The sequence below is a fragment of the Xenopus laevis genome, chromosome 4L (assembly GCF_017654675.1).
Source record: "Xenopus laevis strain J_2021 chromosome 4L, Xenopus_laevis_v10.1, whole genome shotgun sequence".
Classification (NCBI taxonomy): domain Eukaryota; kingdom Metazoa; phylum Chordata; class Amphibia; order Anura; family Pipidae; genus Xenopus; species Xenopus laevis.
The window spans coordinates 10,211,633-10,226,460 of record NC_054377.1 but is presented as its reverse complement, the minus strand read 5'-3'; the positions used below and the strand labels follow the sequence as shown (position 1 = coordinate 10,226,460).

Below are 14,828 nucleotides of genomic sequence, written 5' to 3'. Positions count from 1 at the left end.
TTAAAAAAAGAAAAGTCGCCAGCGTTTTGTACAACTGTGAATGCATTTCCGGCATTCAGGTTAAGACATAAGATTGAGGAAGATGTAACTTCGTTTTATCAGATCGCCTGGTCTGAGGTGGCGGCATAAACTCTGGCGTAACGTTCAGTAAATTTCAGTGAAAGACCATTTGCCAGAGTGAAAAGTCGCCTGGCGATAGGGTTCTAACGATCGCTAATGAAGGTCTTGTTCGCTAGCAAATTCTCCTCTACACCTATTAGTGAATTGGCGATGTCCCTACCGATGAGATTTCTGGCGAATTGACGCTAGTGACAGCCACTTCACCCGTTAGCGAATCTGCCCCATGGAACAGGTCTGGGCCAGCGGAGCCCATGAGGGCCCAATCCAACCCTAATTGTGGGCCAAGGATTTTTGGAATGTCACATCTCTATCTCCAGCCATGTGAGTAAGAGTAAATCGGTGCAAAAGGGTGTGGAACCTGGTGTTAAAGTGTGTAAACAGGTATAAATGGATTATTGGGATTGTCTGCAACTGGGTGTGAAAAGAATTGAATGGATTAGTGTCTGTGTAATGTGGTGAGACCAAGGCCCAAATTCACTAAAGGACGAAGCACCTAACGCTAGTGTAGCACATTTTCGTTAATTCGCGATTCACTAACAGACGCTGGCAAATTCACTAAAGTGCGCATTTTTCTGAACGCTCCCTTTTACGCCAGGCTTCCTTCGCCACCTCAGACCAGGCGCAAGTGCAATAGAGTAGATAGGGATTGCTTCCAAAAAAGTTAAAATATTTTCTAAGTCCCAAAAAACGCTGGCGTTTTTTCTTTTTTATGGGTGATCGGCTGAAAAAGATCGAAAAAATTTTTGGGGCTCCCCTCCTTCCCCCCACATTTCCTAACTCATGGCAACTTAACTATACAGTGGGCACATGTGTAGGGCAAAATAAACATTTTATTTGCTGTTTTGAAGGTTTCCCAGGCGTGTGTAGTGCTGCTTCATAAACCTCCATTGTAACTTCAATTTGGCGCCATATGCAAATTAAGCATCGCTAGCGTAACTTCGCTTTGCTTGGCGAATTAACGCTAGCGTAACTTCGCAACCTTATGCTTCCCCTGAGCGCAACTTCGGATTTTAGTGAATTTGCGTAGCGCTGGCGAAGATATGCCTGGCGAAGTGCGGCGAAGCGGACGCTGGCGCAACTACGAATCATAGTGAATTTGCCCCTAAATGTTTGACAATATTTGACGGGATATTTGTGGTTATTTAGGGGTTTTGTGATATTCTATGATACCATATAATCAATGTGTGCCCAGTCCTCATATGGTTGAACTGACCAAATCAAAGCTTTTCGAAAGCAAATGACTATGTTTTTTCCACTCAGTGCAGCATTTTCCCTGTAATTCTATCTTCACTCTGGTCATGAGCTACGCTGTGTCCTTGGGCAGACTGGACCGATGGGACTCCAGGAGACCTCCGATGCCCGGGCCCACTGCCTGCCTGGGATCTGCAGGGCTGGAGGAGTGGTTTGCTGGTGGCCAGAAGTTTGCAGTGCCGAGCGGTGGTGGCAAGAGAAGGTGCAAAGTATGGGGGTTGCAATGGGGGTGTGGGTCCTCTGTGGCTGGGGTGGTGGGCCCTTGAGGTGACAGCCCCTGGTAAGCCCCAAGTTTTCCAATGCTGCTTGCGCCCATTACAATTAGACAATGATGTATAATTATGCATGAATCAGGCACAATAAGATAAGTATATAATCAATTAACCTTAGGATGTACCATGTCACATTAAAACCCTATCATTAAGGAGCTCATTGGTCACATGTATCTGTTAGAAGGGCTGTCATTTTCTCAGTTACATGGCATGACCCAGAACATCACTTGGTTCTACCAGTTAACTCAAGGAGTCTCCCAGCTGTCCTTCCTGGAGGAAAATATTTCAAAAGGCTGTTGTTATAATAGGGTATAGTATATATTAGACGCTTCTCTCACACGAGACCTACCTTTCTACTCCCTATTTCTTCCCATAGAAAATACATCTACTATTTTGTTGGTTTCCTGCACCCCTGATATTGGAGAGTTCTTTCTAAGTCCTTGGCACTGGGGTTATGGCCGTGCAACTGCCAAACAGGAGCATGCACATTTTTCTACCCTTCCCAATCGACATCGGGCTGACTTTTGGCCAGATATCGATCAGGGAAGCCCGTCGGACAGCCCCACACACTGGCCAATAAGCTGCGGACTCGGTATGTCGGCAGCTTTTATCGCCCCGTGAATATAAAGGCACAAGGCAGCAGGCTGAGTTATACAGGGAACTCTGGGTATCACTCATGTATTATAAGGGATAATGTACCCCCTACTGTAAATGATAAGGATATTAGAAGTCACTGAGGTGTTGTTCTGTGACCATATAAAGGCACAAGGCAGCAGGCTGAGTTATACAGGGAACTCTGGGTATCACTCATGTATTATAAGGGATAATGTACCCCCTACTGTAAATGATAAGGATATTAGAAGTCACTGAGGGGTTGTTATGTGACCATATAAAGGCACAAGGCTGCAGGCTGAGTTATACAGGGAACTCTGAGAATCACTCATGTATTATAGGGGATAATGTACCCCCTACTGTAAATGATAAGGATATTAGAAGTCACTGAGGGGTTGTTATGTGACCATATAAAGGCACAAGGCTGCAGGCTAAGTAATACAGGGAACTCGGAGTATCACTCATGTATTATAAGGGATAATGTACCCCCTACTGTAAATGATAAGGATATTAGAAGTCACTGAGGGGTTCTGTGACCATATAAAGGCACAAGGCTGCAGGCTGAGTTATACAGAGAACTCTGAGAATCACTCATGTATTATAAGGGATAATGTACCCCCTACTGTAAATGATAAGGATATTAGAAGTCACTGAGGGGTTGTTCTGTGACCATATAAAGGCACAAGGCTGCAGGCTGAGTTATACAGGGAACTCTGAGTATCACTCATGTATTATAAGGAATAATGTACCCCCTACTGTATATGATAAGGATATTAGAAATCACTTAGGGGTTCTGTGACCATATAAAGGCACAAGGCTGCAGGCTGAGTTATACAGGGAACTCTGAGTATCACTCATTTATTATAAGGAATAATGTACCCCCTACTGTAAATGATAAGGATATTAGAAGTCACTGAGGGGTTGTTCTGTGACCATATAAAGGCACAAGGCTGCAGGCTGAGTTATACAGGGAACTCTGAGTATCACTCATGTATTATAAGGGATAATATACCCCCTACTGTAAATGATAAGGATATTAGAAGTCACTGAGGGGTTGTTCTGTGACCATATAAAGGCACAAGGCTGCAGGCTGAGTTATAAAGGGAACTTAGAGTATCACTCATGAATTATAAGGGATAATGTACCCCCTACTGTAAATGATAAGGATATTAAAAGTCACTGAGGGGTTCTGTGACCATATAAAGACACAAGGCTGCAGGCTGAGTTATACAGGGAACTCTGAGTATCACTCATGTATTATAAGGAATAATGTACCCCCTACTGTATATGATAAGGATATTAGAAGTTACTGAGGGATTCTGTGACCATATAAAGGTTATAGAATTCCAAGGCATGCATATAAATAATATATAAATTGCTTCCATTGTCTAATGTCCAAATTCCAATTCTGTTAACAGTCCAATGCCATTATTGCATGTTGCAGCCCTGTCAGACCCAAGGGGAAATTCTCAAACTCTTATTAAGGAACATCACTAGTTTCAAGCTAAAATGTGTAACGGTCCAATTCCATATGTGGCTGTTTTTCCAAGGGGGCCTGGAGCTGCACTTCTATGCACCCAACTGGAAATTCCACCCATTCAAGATTACATGTCATGCAAGCTAGCTGCAGCCGGATCCTTCCAATGTTGCTGAACAGCAAGAGAGAATGCAGATTTGTCCAGTTCTTTCTCTAGCCCAGAGTTGTTATTAAAGCAGATTTAATAAATAGATTCCGTTGTTCGTATGTGTGGAAACTTTAGTGTCTGAATGGTTTACTCTCGGCTCCCAAGTCTTGTATATTTCAGCTGTAGAGCCAACAAGTTAATCACGTTTAAAGGAAATGTAGAATTCATAATAAAAACATTATTCACTTGGGAAAAATATACAATTTAGGCAACTGGCAATTATCGAAGGGAATTAGAACTTTAGGAGCAGAAAGACAAAGTCAGATTGGTCCTGGAAGGCTCAGAAATTGATTGCATTGTACCAATGCCAGGCCAGGCGCCCTAGGCAACCTTTTAGGTTGCGGCGCCCAATAGTATGCACACTTGCGTGAAAGGACATGCTCACTTGCAAGAGCACAGTCACACTCCCTTCCCAGAGACTATCTCACCGCTTCTATAGGCACCATCTCTCCCTACTATACCTGCTCTCCCACAGCCACACTCCCTTCCCAGAGACTATTATCCACTGTTACTATAGACACCATCTCTCCCTACTATACCTGCTATCCCACAGTCACACTCCCTTCCCAGAAACTATTATCCACTGTTACTATAGACACCATCTCTCCCTACTGTACCTGCTATCCCACAGTCACACTCCCTTCCCAGAGACTATTATCCACTGTTACTATAGGCACCATCTCTCCCTACTATACCTGCTATCCCACAGTCACACTCCCTTCCCAGAGACTATTATCCACTGTTACTATAGGCACCATCTCTCCCTACTATACCTGCTATCCCACAGTCACACTCCCTTCCCAGAGACTATTATCCACTGTTACTATAGGCACCATCTCTCCCTACTATACCTGCTATCCCACAGTCACACTCCCTTCCCAGAGACTATTATCCACTGTTACTATAGGCACCATCTCTCCCTACTATACCTGCTATCCCACAGTCACACTCCCTTCCCAGAGACTATTATCCACTGTTACTATAGGCACCATCTCTCCCTACTATACCTGTTATCCCACAGTCACACTCCCTTCCCAGAGACTATTATCCCACTGTTACTATAGACACCATCTCTCCCTACTATACCTGCTATCCCACAGTCACACTCCCTTCCCAGAGACTATTATCCCACTGTTACTATAGATATCATCATGTATTAGATTCTGAATTTATTGTAACATTTTACTGTGCTGCCCTTTATGCTGGTGCTTTATAAAAAGAACAAGATAATAATAGTAGGGAGAGATAGTGCCTATAGTAACAGTGGATAATAGTCTCTGGGAAGGGAGTGTGACTGTGGGATAGCAGGTATAGTAGGGAGAGATGGTGCCTATAGTAACAGTGGGATAATAGTCTCTGGGAAGGGAGTGTAACTGTGGGATAGCAGGTATAGTAGGGAGAGATGGTGCCTATAGTAACAGTGGATAATAGTCTCTGGGAAGGGAGTGTGACTGTGGGATAGCAGGTATAGTAGGGAGAGATGGTGCCTATAGTAACAGTGGATAATAGTCTCTGGGAAGGGAGTGTGACTGTGGGATAGCAGGTATAGTAGGGAGAGATGGGGCCTATAGTAGCAGTGGGATAATAGTCTCTGGGAGGGGACCGTGGCTGTGAGATATCAGCACACCTACTTAAAAATATGACTTAGTTCATTATTATTTGGCTGGGAAATTAATTGTTTTCTCCCAACAATGTCCTTATGTACATTAAATTTACTTCTCCTCACAGATGACGAACCCCCTGGGGACAATAATATCTTCAGTAACATTATGAAAGCCAATCAAGGTAAATATTGTCCTGTTATTCAGAATTGAATTATTGTAGAATGACTTGTGCCTATCAGAGTGCTCTCTGGCTCCAGGGGTAGGGTTGCTGGCTTATATCATGCCAGAAGTTAATTGTAAGTTGAATACACTTTTATATGCTCCAAAATACCAGCAGACGTTAATTCTACTAATAAAGTGAACCTGCCACAGGTTGAGCAGTTTTTGGGGCATTAATCCTAATGTGTTTCCGTGTTGCTAGGGAGCAGGAGATTGCGCAAACAAGGAGACATCGCCATTAAAACCAGACGCAATGCTATTGACTGCCCAGAATGTTTGTGGCCCAAATCCAGTGATGGGATTGTGTATGTGCCTTACACTGTGTCTTCTCAATACAGTGAGTATCTTCCTCTGTGATATTTAAATCAAATGTAGTTTTTACTAAACACTGTGTGACCCAATACAGAGCTGTTTATTATAATATAATTGCATTCTGAATATCATATGTTCCAGTCATTTTATCCTGTTCTCAAAGTAAATAGATTTCCTGACTGGACTAGTGATTGGCGAATGAGGGCCGTTTCGCTTTGCTGAAAAATCTGCGAATTTCCTGTGAAATTCTCAAAATGTTCTATAAATTTGCACACAATTTTCACCGGACGGTTGTGCGAATTTATTCGCGGCCGGGGAATCGTGGGAATTGACCACGAATTTGCGTCTGGCGAATAAATTCGCCCATCACTACATGTGACTTCACCCACTTCCTTTTTCTAATACTAAGCAAAATAATGCAGTTGCCTGTATCTCACCGGACTAGGGCTAGAGCCGGTATTCCAACTTGGTTCTCACATCTTGATTTGGTTCTCCTTTAAAGAGCAAATCATCTTCAAAACTGTAATAATACATAAAACCTGACCCTAAACCCCCCAGAAATGTGTTTAAACGTTCCGTAGCCAAATTTTGTATAATGGATGTGGTATTTAGAGTGTGTGGTCAACATTTTTTGCCGCACTCCGCACAGCAAATCTTTTTGGCCCTCTTTTTATTTTTCAAATGTAACAGCCAGTAAATTACTCATTCCTGTTTCTTAAATTTGCGCTAGGGTTGCCACCTTTTCTGGGAAAAAATACCGGCCTTCCTATATATTTATCTTTTTTCCCTATTAATAACATTGGGATCGAACATCATTTTTAGGCAACCCTAATTTGCGCCCTTTATCTCTTACTCTTAGGGCAGAGACACACACTCAGATTCAGGGAGATTTAGTCGCCCGGCGATAAATCGCCTCTTGTTCGGCGCGACTAATCTCCCAGAACTGCCTCCCGCCGGCTACAATCTAAATCGCCCAAAGTTTCCTCATGAGGCAAGTTCGGGCGACTTCAGAAAACAAAGCGCACCGCTTGCCATCCCGGCGGCATTCTAGCCAGCGGGAGGCAGTTCGGAGAGATTAGTCACCCCAACGAAGAGGAGATTTGTCACTGGGCAACTAATCTCCCCGAATATGAGTATGTGTCTCTGCCCTAAGAGTAAGTCACACAGGGGGCAAATTCAAGAAGCAGTAGGGGGCCAGCCGACGGGCGTCCTCGATCGAAACCTGTCCGACTCGATTGGGCAGGGTAAAAGATCCAGATGGATCAGGGCGGCATCTATTTGTTGATGTGGTCCCATGATCCGCACATATTGCCTCCATTCTGCTCCAATCGTTGGGCCCTAGGGCCCATGATCGGATTAGCCTGATATCGCCCACATCAATGTGGGCATATCGGGGAGAGATCCACCAGTTTGGCGACATCACCAAACAAGGGGATCTCCCTGTGTATGGCCACCTTTAGAGCTCCAACCTGCTCTCCGGGACCTCCACATGGACCCGATGTGCAATTTTCCTTGCCCCGATACACCCATTCCCTGCCCCCAAAATGCCCATTCCCCACCCCAAAATGCCACATTTCCCGTCCCCATGGTGTCACCACTACGCTATTTATGCCCGTTTCGTGTGGTAGTAGGGTTTCCACCTTTTTTCACCCCAATACTGGCAATCAGGTTGGGGAAAGGGTGGGATAGGTCGGAAAGGTGGGCATGAAAATGGGGGGGTCTGGGAGCATAAATGGGCAGTCTGGGTATTAGAAATGGGTGGGTCTGCAGCTAAGAAATTAGTCTGGCTGTTGAATGGGTAAATAAGGAAAGGAATTTATAGTTTTACATATTTTTTTGTAATGCCAGTGCCATTTTGAAGTGAACAGTCCATGTAAAAACAGACTGTCCAGCTCAAAATGAGACAGGCTGCAACTCTATATAGGTTGGTCAGGCCCTGCTGAAGGCCCCATGCACAGGCCAGTTAAAGGCCAACTTGGTCTGTACAATTGCATTACAATTACTGATTAGACCACTTACAGTAATTTTCCTACAAGCTGCAAATGTTCCCAGAGGAACCCAAGCATATTAAATTACCTGAAAGCAATTACTGCACCATTTTTATTTTTAACTAAGGGGAAGTTTTCACTCTAGTAAATCCATCAATAGAGTTCAAGGCACATGGGTACCATTGTCCTCCTTATGCAGCAATCATCTCCCATTTGGAAATTTGGGAACTGCACTACCCTGTAGTTCTACTCACTGTAGGAAACTGGCTACAGGATCGGGTACAGAGGGTAGTTGTTAATGGGACATTCTCTACTTGGAGTAAGGTTCTTAGTGGGGTCCCCCAGGGCTCAGTATTGGGTCCACTTTTATTTAACTTGTTCATTAATGACTTAGGGGAGGGTGTTGTAAGTAATGTATCAGTGTTTGCAGATGACACAAAATTATACAGCCCAATTAATTCCATCCAGGATGTGGCACTTGCAACAGGATCTTGACTAACTGGCAATCTGGGCAGCTAAGTGGCAAATGAGATTCAATGTTGATAAATGTAAAGTCATGCACCTGGGATGTAAAAATATCCAAGCCACTTATACCCTTAATGGTACTGCACTAGGCAAATCCATTATGGAAAAGGACCTTGGAGTCCTTGTAGATGATAAACTTGGCTGTAGCAAGCAATGCCAGTCAGCAGCATCAAGGGCAAATAAGGTCTTGAGCTGTATTAAAAGGGGCATAGAGTCAAGGGAGGAGGGGGTCATTCTTCCACTGTATAGAGAACTTGTAAGGCCCCATCTAGAATATGCCGTACAGTTTTGGTCTCCATCACTCAAACAGGACATTATTGTATTAGAGAGGGTACAGAGAAGGGCAACTAAGCTGGTAAAAGGTATGGAAAATCTTAGCTATGAGGAAAGACTGGCCAAATTGGGGTCCTTCACGCTGGAGAAGAGGCGCTTAAGGGGTGATATGATGACTATGTATAAATATATAAGGGGTTATAGCAGATTAGTAGTCAGCACAACTGCAACTCACTTCTTTGGCTGGGTGCACGTCCTCCAGTGGCCACCTTCCACTGGCAATATTAGCGAAGAAAGTTAGTCCAGCACCCACTGTTTCATGAATAAAACGGCCTTTATTGGACCAAGGGCATTACAGCAACGTTTCAGACCAACTGGTCTTTTATCAAGCTAACCAACATGTGATTCAATAGTGCTATTTATACACTCACACACCATCTAGTGGTCATTAGTGACAATTAATATATAGAGAAAATGGACTAATCATTAAAGGGATACTGTCATGGGAAAAACATTTTTTTTCAAAACGAATCAGTTAATAGTGCTGCTCCAGCAGAATTCTGCACTGAAATCCATTTCTCAAAAGAGCAAACAGATTTTTTTATATTCAATTTTGAAATCTGACATGGGGCTAGACATTTTGTCAATTTCCCAGCTGCCCCTGGTCATGTGACTTGTGCCTGCACTTCAGGAGAGAAATACTTTCTGGCAGGCTGCTGTTTCTCCTTCTCAATGTAACTGAAGGAGTCTCAGTGGGACATGGGTTTTTACTATTGAGTGCTGTTCTTAGATCTACCAGGCAGCTGTTATCTTGTGTTAGGGAGCTGCTATCTCGTTACCTTCCCACTATTCTTTTGTTTGGCTGCTGGGGGAAAAAAGGGAGGGGTGATATCACTCCAACTTGCAGTACAGCAGTAAAGAGTGATTGAAGTTTATCAGAGCACAAGTCACATGACTTGGGGCAGCTGGGAAATTGTCAAAATGTCTAGCCCCATGTCAGATTTCAAAATTGAATATAAAAAAATCTGTTTGCTCTTTTGAGAAATGGATTTCAGTGCAGAATTCTGCTGGAGCAGCACTATTAACTGATTCATTTTGAAAAAAATTTTTTTTCCCATGACAGTATCCCTTTAAATCATCATTTTGCATATAACAATATGTCATTATAGCAGTATACAAAATCAGTGCCAAATATAAATAGGAAGACGACCAAATGTGAAAAATATCTGTAAGACATAAAAGATAAAGGCCGTTTTATTCATGAAACAGTGGGTGCTGGACTAACTTTCTTCGCTAATATTGCCAGTGGAAGGTGGCCACTGGAGGACGTGCACCCAGCCAAAGAAGTGAGTTGCAGTTGTGCTGACTACTAATCTGCTATTGTCTGTTCCACGTAAGTCGTGCACGACTAATTAATCTCACCATGACTTTTGTATATACTGATGCGGACATTACACGTATAACTGGCATGATCGGACAATCAGAAAATTTTCTGAACAAGCCAGATGTCTCTATTGATTTTAAAGAGCTGGAAAAAATCAAAAGAAAACAAATTGCATTTGAATTACATGCCCAAACATTGGGGGAATATGTGAAATGTAAGCGGATCCCACGTGGCTTGCGCTCCCACCTGAGACCCACCATGTTCTCTAATAATGCACAATTTTGTCAAAAATGGGAAGCTATATTGAACAAATGCTCCCTAGACCTGATGGTGGCGATAATTGAAGAGATCCATAAAGAATTACCTCGTGTGATACAAAGTAGCGATGAGGTTGAAACCAAGTTGCGGAACCATGCTAGTCCAGCGTGATCTGGCCGACTTTCGGCCAGATCTCGATCGGGGAAGCCCGTCGGGGGCCCCCATACACGGGCCAATAAGCTGCCGACTCGGTCTGTCGGCAGCTTTTATCGGCCCGCGTATGGCCAAGTTTGGTCACACCCGCAACTACAATTTAATCTCAATCAAGTGGAATTGGAATCGAATTTACATTTTATTTTTACCAATTTTCATGCTTTGTACATATACACCAACCAAGGGCAGCCATGTCTGCCAACAAAATTTTTTTATCCTGCTGAAAAATATTATAAAGTAGTAATTTATTTTGTTTTCTTTGTTCTCTAGTTGTTGGTCCTACATTGGCTTTAATGGGGGATCTCAGGAGGTGTCATTGATGAAAGGGTTCTGCGTGTATAATGGACTGGTCCAACATGAACTGAACCACGCCTTGGGATTTTACCATGAGCAGTGCCGTAGTGACCGAGATGACTATGTCACCATAATGTATCAGTACATATCACCAGGTACGTTGTGCTGTTGGGTGCTACCTGTGGCAGTCATAGTATCCTCACTTTATGGTTTTGGATATAAGTACAGTACTTAGTGAGCAGTTGTATTTTTTCTTTGTTGTCCCTGTATTGATGTGGTCCTCTTCTAACAGGTCTTTATTGACCTGCATGTATGATCAGATCATTGATCCAGTATTTGGTAGCCAAATGGGAAAAAAATCCACTTGTTGGACAACCTTTCCATGTATATCTGCATTATTAATGGGTTTTTTTTAAAGAAGCTTGCACTATGTGAATTTTTGCTCTTTTATTCAGAGGATAAAGTAAACTTTGACAAAGCTGACACAAACAACCTGGGTGTAGTGTATGACTACTCATCTATAATGCACTATGGAAGGTAAGTTCTCCCAGTGTGGGACTTTTATGAACATTCTTTATCTCACCAGAATCCCAGTGTAATCCTCCCTGTGTTCTCCTAGTAAATCATTCAGTAACACATCTGGAGAGAACACCATTGTGCCCCACCCTAATCCCAACGTCACCCTTGGCCAGGGCTATGGACTCAGCAACTTGGATGTCCTTAAGTTAAGATAAACCGACTCTATGGCTGTGGTAAGGATGTTTGTCTGTAACTCGATTGTAAGCTCAGCAATACAAGGATGGGGATAGATAACATTTTGAGGAAGCAGTAAAACAACCTTCCTCTACTTCTTTGTTTCTTTTTTCAGATGTATGCAGCACATTGCTCTCTGCTTCCAATGGGACTTTGACATCAGTTAATTACCCCTCTAACTACCAAAATAATACAAATTGTGTTTGGCTCATCAGGACTCCTTCTAACCAGGTAAAACATTTGTACAACCTGCTTGTCTAGAAGAACAAAGGCCCATTGCAACACAGTCCCAAAAGTCCTACATGTATGCCTTCTTTAAGGGGTTTTGGCCATTATATTCTCTGTACATTACTGTTTTCTATAATGGTCTTTTTCTTGTGGCTCCTCAGCTGTTACAGAACTATAGCTTCCAGCATTAGCTGTTGTTGGGATGCAGATATTTGTAGTCAAGTAGTAAAGGTTGGTGAGATACATGTTAAAAACCAATGGCCTACTAAATCTTAATTTGTTGATGTTTCAAAATGTGTTTATCAGCAATAGGTGATCTCTGCCCTAACTAACTTGTCTTATGTACATATGCAGGTAACCTTGAAATTTGATGCCTTTAATGTCCAGCAGTCTACAGGTTGCATTAAAGATTACATTAGAGTGTATGATGGAGCCACCAGATCTGCACCAATGATTTTGGATAAAACATGCGGCACAGGACGGGTCCCTGTAATGATTGCTTCCACTAATCACATGCTGGTGGAATTCGTCACTGATAATGCAATCACTGCCACTGGCTTCAAAGCTTCCTACAGCACAGGTTGGTTATTCTGAAGTTAGGTAGAGGGATTACAGACTCTATACTCAACAGCGCCCCCCATATTTATTGGCTATGTTAGTTATGTTCCCAATAATCAACTCAGGTATGGGTGGGCAGATGGAAGAAGGCACAGCACAAGAGGTGGCAGATACTTTGCTGAAGTTAAGTAGAGGGATTACAGCCTCTAGACTCCACAGCACCCATATTTATTTTGCGCGATTATGTTATTAAGGTACCCAATAATCGACTCAGGTAGGTGGGCAGATTGAAGGAGGCAGAGCACAAGAGGTGCCAGATACTCTGCTGGGGGAAGGGAGGATAATTATGTCATACAAAGAAGTCAGTGTAACCCTTGGGCAGCCTGTAGTCCTAAAAGTCTCTTGGAGGGCCAGATCTTTCACATGGGCCTTCAACTCAATCCATGGGCCAAAGTCACTGTGATATAATTGTTGTTTTACAACACTAATACTAGTTAAATAAAATGTTACTAATAATACATGTTACATTTTTTTCAGTTAAATGTGGAGGTACCTTTTACACCCCGTCAAGAAACATAACCACTCCGAATTATCCCAAAAGCTACCGCCCAAACCTGGACTGCCAGTTCCTCATTACTGCCCCACCATTCTTCAAGGTAAGAACTGAGACAGAATCCAAATGTTCTGCAATATCTAATTTTTTGGGGAAATAATGTGTGTCAATGAGGGTATGTTCTCTAAACGAACCCATTCATAAATTTTAATAGATTTCTACTTCCTGTGTTTCTTCAACTTTCAGGGGTCGGTGCTGCCATTAGTTGTGTAGGGGCCTGAGGCAGAACCCACCTTCAGGATTAAATTGAATAGTAAAAACTGTTAATGTCCACCCTGTCCAAAATGTTGCCACGCTTGGCTTGTAGTCACAATCTTGTCCTGCTTTTACCCTCTTCCCCAACTGTTTCTTTTTTGCCTCCTGTCTCCATCTTGCCTTGTTGTGCTCTATTGTTCTCTTATAACCTACAGCTTCTGCTCTGTGGGGCTCTACTATGTGTGGAGGAATTCACTCCTACTTGCACCCTTCTGGGAAGGGTATAACTACAGTTAAATGTTGCGACTAAACCTCGATCCCTGGGAACTGATATGCTATAAAAGAATCTCACTTGCAGGAATATCGAGAAGGTTAAATTAAGAAGCTGGCAGAGATGGGGCATTGGTGTTTGTGTTAGACAGAATGTTGGAGCAATGCCCATGGGCTTCTAGATACACGACTAAGTGAGGACATTGCAAATAAGTAGAGCAATTTCCCAACAGATGAAGTTCTCAGTAGATGTAGAACCTCAAGTTGTTCATTCTTAGTGTTGCCTTCCTGAAGTATGTGTTTTTTCCTAAGTACACAAAAACCCCTAAAATATATCTACTTATGGTCATGTTTCCATTTCTCTTCCAGGTGGCATTAAACATTAGTGACTTCTTCTTGGAGATGAGCTCCACCTGTAAATACGATTACCTAGAAATATACAACGGAGATTCCATGAATGCCCCCAAAATGGGCAAAAGTAAATACTGTGGCTATCAAATATTCAATGTTATGGTCTCTGATGGCCGTTCCATGCTCCTCAGATTCTACAGTGATGATTCAGTGCAGATGTACGGGTTCAAAGCTTCATACACCTTCGGTGAGTAACCACAAGCTACATCATTCTTTCACAACTATAGTCTTCAGAATATTTTTAGTTATGGGTTTCAAGCTCTTTGGTGCCAAACCTCTTTTTGTGCTCCACTATTTTGTCAGCCCCCTAATGAGGTTTAAACAAATCCCATTTTGGTCACCAAAGTTACAGTTTGGCTTGTAGGAGTCTTTAGGAGAGCAAATTAGATGTCCTCCAAAAAAATACCCCTTATTGAACTTAAAGGAGAAGGAAAGGCTAAAATTAAGTAAGCTTTATCAGAAAGGTCTATGTAAATACCCCAGTAACCTATCAAAGTAATGCTGCTCTGAGTCCTCTGTTAAAAGAAACACAGCATTTCTTTCCTTCTATTGTGTACTCATGGGCTTCTGTATCAGACTTCCTGTTTTCAGCTTAAACCTCCAGGGCTAGGGCTTGAGCATGCTCAGTGCTCAGTTTGCTCCTCTAACCCTCCCTGCTGTAATCTGAGCCCAGAGCTATAAGTGAGCAGGGAGAGACTCAGGCAGGAAGTGATGTCACACCAAGCTAATATGGCAGCTGCTATCCTAAACGAACAGAGAAAGCTTCTAGAGCTTTTTACTCAGGTATGGT

The 14,828-nt window shown here is 42.8% G+C and overlaps 1 pseudogene; it reads left to right on the top strand.

The window, feature by feature from the left end:
* The first annotated feature begins 1,453 nt into the window (after positions 1-1,453).
* LOC108713454 lies at positions 1,454-14,233 on the top strand (annotated as a pseudogene).
* Positions 14,234-14,828: the final 595 nt, after the last annotated feature.